The sequence below is a fragment of the Magnolia sinica genome, chromosome 11, assembly GCF_029962835.1.
Source record: "Magnolia sinica isolate HGM2019 chromosome 11, MsV1, whole genome shotgun sequence".
Lineage (NCBI taxonomy): Eukaryota > Viridiplantae > Streptophyta > Magnoliopsida > Magnoliales > Magnoliaceae > Magnolia > Magnolia sinica.
In genome coordinates this window covers 17,217,025-17,224,052 of record NC_080583.1, presented here as the reverse complement: position 1 = coordinate 17,224,052, position 7,028 = coordinate 17,217,025, and positions in this window count along the sequence as shown.

Genomic DNA, 7,028 nt, shown 5'->3' with positions numbered 1-7,028 from the left:
TTGAGATTAGGATTAGGTGTAGGTTTAGGTTTAGGGATTTGAGAATACATTTAGGCTTTACGTTTAGGTTTAGGTTTTAGATTATAGCTTTAGGGAATTGAGAATAGGTTAAGGTTTAGGTTTAGGAAATCGAGTTCGGCTTCGGGATCAGGTTTAGGTTTGGGTTTTCAAGTTTAGGTTTAGGTTTAGGCTACGGAGTTGAGATTAGGATAAGGTGTAGGTTTAGGTTTAGGGATTTGAGAATACATTTAGGTTTTAGGTTTAGGTTTAGGTTTTAGGTTTTAGGTTAATGTTTAGGTTTTAGGTTTAGGTTAAGGTTAAGGTTAGGTTATAGGTTACAGGTTTAGGTTATAGGTTATAGGTTAAGGTTTAGGTCATAGGTTTTGGTTTAGGTTAAGATTATAGGTTTAGGTTATAGGTTTAGGTTAAGGTTAAGGTTTAGGTTTAGGTTATAAGTTATAGCTTTAGAGATTTGAGAATAGGTTAACGTTTAGGTTTAGGAAATCGGGTTCGGATTCGGGATCGGGTTTAGGTTTGGGTTTTCAAGTTTAAGTTTGGGTTTTCAAGTTAGGTTAAGGTTTAAGTTAAGGTGTTATGATTAGAATTAGGTTTAGGTTTAGGTTTAGGGATCTGAGAATACATTTAGGTTTTAGGTTTAGGTTTAGGTTTTAGGTTTAGGTTTAGGGATTTAAGAATACGTTCAGGTTTTAGGTTTAGGTTTAGGTTATAGGTTTAGGTTTAGGTTAGGTTATAGGTTAAGGTTTAGGAAATTGAGTTTAGGTTTTAGTTTATAGGTTTAGGTTATGGGTTATACGTTATAGGTTAAGGTTTAGGTTTAGGTTTAGGTTAAGGTTGAGGTTATAGGTTAAGGTTTAGGTGTAGGTTTAGGTTATAAGTTATAGCTTTAGGGAATTGAGAATAGGTTAAGGTTTAGGTTTAGGAAATCGGGTTCGGGTTTGGGATCGTGTTTAGGTTTGGGTTTTAAAGTTTAGGTTTGGGTTTTCTAGTTTAGGTTTAGGTTTAGGTTTAGGTTAGGGAATTGAGATTAGGATTAGGTGTAGGTTTAGGTTTAAGGATTTGAGAATACATTTATGTTTTAGGTTATAGGTTTATGTTTAGCTTTTGGGATTTGAGAATAGGTTTAGGTTTAGGTTATAGGTTTAGGTTTAGGTTTTGGGATTTGAGAATAGGTTTAGGTTTAAGTTTAGGTTTTGGGGTAGATCCATAGCTCAAGTGGACCTCGAAATGAATTGGGGCCACAAAAGTTTTCGATCAAGATGATATTTGTGTTACTGCTTCTTCAGGTCTAGGTTTGTGTGAACTTACCAACAGGTTGGATCTTAAATAACCACCATGGTGGGTCCCAGGAAGGAATCAACGGTCGGGGGCACTATCGCCACCATGATGTTTAGTTTTAGGTGTAGGTTTAGGTTTAGGGTTATACTAGGGTCTGCTCCAACACTTTCGAGCTAATACATAAACACGACATGTCCAAATGGCCAAGTCACTCCAATGTTGTCCATAGAAAATGGACAGCTTCATCATGGTCATAATAGCGGTTCCCACCTTCCAGTGACCCCCACTCAACATCTAAATAGCTTCGACACACATCCGGGTCAGCACCATCAATTTCAAGCTAATACATAAACACGGCCTGTCCAAATGGCCAAGCCACTCCAATGTTGTCCATAGGAAATGGACAACTCCATCATGGTCATAACAGCGGTCCCACCTTCTAGGGACCCTCGCTCAACATCCGGATAACTTCAACGCACATCCGGGTCTGCTCCATCAATTTTGAGCAAATACATAAACACAGCCTATCCAAATGGTCAGGCCACTCTCATGCTATTCATAGGAAATGGACAGTTTCATCATGGTCATAACAATGGTTCCTAAAGACCCTCGCTCAACATCTGGATAGCTCCGACGCCCATTTGGGTCTGCTCTATCAATTTCGAGCAAATACATTTAAAAACAAGCTAGGCATCTATTTTTTTATGGATGAGAACCAATCTTGCAGACTATTCATCAGGCAGTCCCTACAATGGAATATTCCATTTATACAGCTATTGACCAACAAATGAGATCCAATCTTCCAGACTATTCATCAGGCTATCCACACAAGAAACAATCCCCATTCTACAGGAATTCAACATCTATAAAATAAAAAAATTACAACTTAGAATACAAAATTTAAAGAAGAATAAGAAATCACTTGAAATGTATCATAATGCATGATTAATGGTTCCATATGGTTGGAACTTGTTTTAATATTTCTGTGTGCTAATGTCATCTCTTATCTAACCTATTCATAAGCTCACACAGACATGAATGAAGGGAAAACACAACTATCAACTTAGATCTATTCATAAGCTCACACAGACATGAATGAAGGGAAAACACAACTAATTATGATACTGTTTGCGTAATTAATGGTTCCAAATGGCAGGGCAACACATGTACCAAATGACAGGCCAACACATGTGCATATTCAATTAAATAGTCCAAATTAGATGCTAGAACATGTTATAATTAAAAATTCATTATGAAAGAAATTCAAATATCCATAGGTAAGTTGATAAGAGTCACAAGACAGACCAAAAACAATAATAAAGGATCCAACCAAAACGCTGGGAATGAATTCGCGAAACTTCACCTACATAGGAATGACAATATGAGTGCTAGAATAGTCAAAACCAACAGCACCATTCATGCTCAAGATATAACTCATTAGAAAGTACCATTGATGCTAAAAATAACTTTAGAAAGCATAAGGCACTATTCAGATAAATGGTCATAAAGGCGAATATCTCAGCAACATATTATTCAAAATTCATATGTATAATTCTACAAGTAAAAAAAAAAAAAAAAAAAACAACTAACACTAAGAGAGTAGACTGCTTCTGTGAATATCGGTCAATGCCTAAAAATGTAAAAGACTGGCTAGGGGTGTTAATGGGCTAAGCTTGGTCCTGAAATCAGAATTTTGAATAGGGCAAGCACGACAGCCCGACCAAAAACAGTTCAAAATCCAGGCTAAGGCCTACCTAGCCTAGCCTGTTAACAACCCTAATTTTATCAGCTGATATTTTATTTTTTTTCACATTCATCCAAGTATATTTCACCTTCTGGCAAATAAACATTGCAGAATGGCCCTAGGAAGATTTTAACAATGGGACTTTTTATCACTAATGTTTCTTATAGTATGGTCCACCTGAGATTTGCAAAACCTTAATTAGGGATTGAACTTGAATACCCCTAATTAGGGATTTCAATATTTAAATATGCAAAACCTTAATTAGGGATTAAAAAATGGAAATCTCCAAAAACATGCAACATTGGAAAACCCTAATTAGGGTTTGGATATTCGACGTTGAAGAGAGAGGAGAGGAGAGGAGAGGAGAGAAATACCTGTTGCAATGGCCCCTTGCTGCTGAAATGGCCATTGATGTGTAGATCAGTTCGGTTGGAGCAAAGATAGATAGATAGTATGTGTGTGCTGTTTGGTGGAGAGAGATGATGAGAGCAGAGAAAGAGAGATGTAGGGAGGGAGAACGAGAAAGAGGGATGGAGAGAGACAAAGTTAAGGAAGAGGCAGAGAATGGGAGGAAGAGGGACAGAGAAGTTGCAAAGGGAGAGGGTGCGAGAGAGACAGAGAGAGAGGAGGGATTTCTGGTGGTTCGGCGTCGGGCGGGCGTGCGGCGGGTAGAGAAAGAAAAGAAAGGGAAAGGGGGCTAGGGTTGGGTGGGGTCGGGTAGATAGGGAAAAGGTTCCGTACGGTAGAGCTCATGGGAACTTCCCACGAGGTTGAGCTGTGTGGGCCCTACTGTGATGCGTGTCAACCATCAATACCGTGCATTTGATGGGCACCCTTTAAATTATGGGATATCCCAAAAATCAGCCGTATACGGAACTTAGGTGGGCCATACCATCTAAAATCATGTGAAGAAATGCCTAAAACATATTAAATCACTTGGTGGGGCCCACCTGAAATTTTGTTGCATATGAAACATGGTCTGATTCCTCATCCAAGTGGGACACACATAATGGATGGGCTAGATTTATGAACCACATCTCGGTGGTCCCAACAAATGATTATGAATATTTTAATGGAGGGTAGCCCCTCTCAACTTTTGTATGTGGTGTGGCCCAAAAAAGTCACGGATTGACTTGATTTTTAAGCCCCAGGCCCACCATGGAATGGTGCATCCGACTGATTGGGTAGATGTTCGACACCCATCATGGTGGGGCCCACACAGCTCGACTGTATGGAACCTTTTCCCATACATATATATATATATAATAAATTATAAAATTATTTTGTATCCATCATTAAAATCCTCGTAAGGCCCACTGTACTGTTTATTTGACATCCAATATGTTGATTAGGTCATACAGGGCCAGATGAAGGGGAAAAACAAAAATCAGTTTGATCTAAAACTTTTATAGCCCCAGAATGTTTTGTAATGGTTGATGCTCATTCAACACTATTTCCTGGAATGTGATCCACTTAAGATTTGGATATATCTCATTTTTGGTCTCATACTGTAAGATGATCTTTAAAAATATATAGACGACATGGATTAAATAAGATTAAACAGCTTATTTGTGGTGTGGTCCATTTAATCTTTGGATATGATTCATTTTTTGGATAATTCTCTAGAATTATCTTGAAATATGGATGAACGGTGTGGGTTGATCCCAAATTTTCGGTAAATCCATAACTTAAGTGTACCATGCCACGCGAAACAGCATGGAATAATGATTTCCGTCGTTGATACCTTCCTTGGGCCCACAATAATGTTTATTTGACATCCAACATGTTCATAATATTAAAAAGATATAAATGAAGAGAAAACACAAACATCAACTTGATCCAAAACTTCTATGAATGTTATTGTTAATGGTGGACGTTTAGTTCCTACTTTGTAGTCCACTTAAGCTTTGAACCCGCCCCATTCTTTGGTTAATATCTTAATCATATATTGGGTCTGCCTAAATGTTATTCACATATCCAACCCACTCATTATGTGTGTCTCACTTGGATGAGGGGTTAGACTAATTTTCAGCCGCCCAAAATCTGTCACCTCTCAGCCATCCCAATGTCTCACAAATCAGGCCTATAATAGCTCCATACCAACCCTTATTTTAACTTAATCTCTGTGCACAAAATTTTCCCTAAATTGTCAACCAACACTTTGCCCCAAGCATCCAATATGGCCATCAAGTGAAGCTAAAATCATCCTCCATCTATCCTAACTTCAGTCTCAAAAAAAAAAAATCTAGAATTTGTCTATCCCAAGGACCATATACTGGTACATATCAGTCCATGGTACTAACCAAATTCCAACAGCCAGTACCATACCCCAATCATGGGGTTCTTCTCAGTGTCATGAAGGTTGCACTAATTAGTTTGTGGTGTTCACAGGACCAATTGGAGATCCAAAACAATCAACCAATTATTTTCTTGGTTCCATAGGACCCATCGAGTGTGGCCTATACAGTGGATCAAGTGGTCCATGGGACCAATGGAACTATTGTCCAAGTTTTTGTTATAGCCATGGGCTTATAATTGTTTAGAGGGATTTCATTTGTTGCTAAAAGTTTAAAATTGTAGCCGCTAGGCTGTAAATGATTTGTAGGTAAATGAAATCACAGCTTTACAGAGAGATCCCATATGCAGCTAAAAGCTGTAAATGATTTACAGTCTGAAAATTATTTATAGGCATTTTGCAGCATCCAAACATTGCTTGTAAATCATTTACCTATATTTCATTTACAGCATCCAAACATTGCGTGTAAATCATTTACCTATATTTCATTTATAGCATCCAAAGTTATGCTTCTGTGGATAACTCATGCCAGTTTTATCAGCCAAAGGTGGAACAGAACCAGCAGACTGCATTTCTCCTCACCTGATTATTAGACTTAATTTTTTGGGCTCACATGATCATCATGGTGGAATGAACCTGTTGTATGGACTTTATTTTTTGTATGTGCAAGGCAAGCAAAAAAGGAATTGTGTGTTCTTTCATACCATATATTCCTCTTACTATGAATTTAGTTGTTTTGGGTCCAAGGCTTAAGTGGACGACAAAGTGGGGATTGAACATCCCCCATTAAAATAACATTCATAGAAGTTTTAGATCGAGCCGATGTTTGTGTTTTTTCCCTTCATTCATATCTGTTTAACATTATGAACATGTTCGATGACAAATAAACATAACCGTGGGCCCAAGGAAGGTATCAACAGTGGAAATCATTATTCCACACTGTTTTGTGTGGCATGGTCCACTTGAGTTTTGTATTTACCAAAAATTTGGGATCAACCCACACCATTCATCCATTTTTCGAGATCATTTTATAGAATTATCTAAAAAATGAATCATATCCAAAGATTAAATGGACCACACCACAAATAAGGGGAATGGATTGGCTACTCCCCCTATACCGTCCAATGGCTGGTGGTTGGTGCTGTGTGGGCCCCACATGATGTATGTGTTTAATCCATATCGTCCCCATGAGGTCAAGCTGTGTGGGCCCCACCATGAGATGTGTCAAACATCAACACCATGCATTTGATGGGTCCTCTTTAAATTATGGGATATCCTAAAAATCATTCGTATACGGAACTCTGGTGGGCCATACCATCTAAAATCATGTGAAGACATGCCTAAAACATATAAAGGAACCTGGTGGGCCCCACTTGAAATTTGGATGCATATGAAACTTGGTATGACCCCTCATCTAAGCGGCACACACATAATGGATGGGTTGGATTTGTGAACCACATCTCGGTGGGCCCAAAAAATAATTATGAATGTTTTAATGGAGGGTAACCCCTCTCAACTTTTATATGTGGTGTGGCCCACACATGTCACAGATTGACTTGATTTTTAATCCCTGGGCCCACCATGGAATGGTGCATCTGACTAATGGGGTAAATGTTTGACACGCATCCTGGTGGGGCTCACAAACTCTCCTCGTTGTGGAGATTTCAAATAAACATTACGATGGGCATTAGG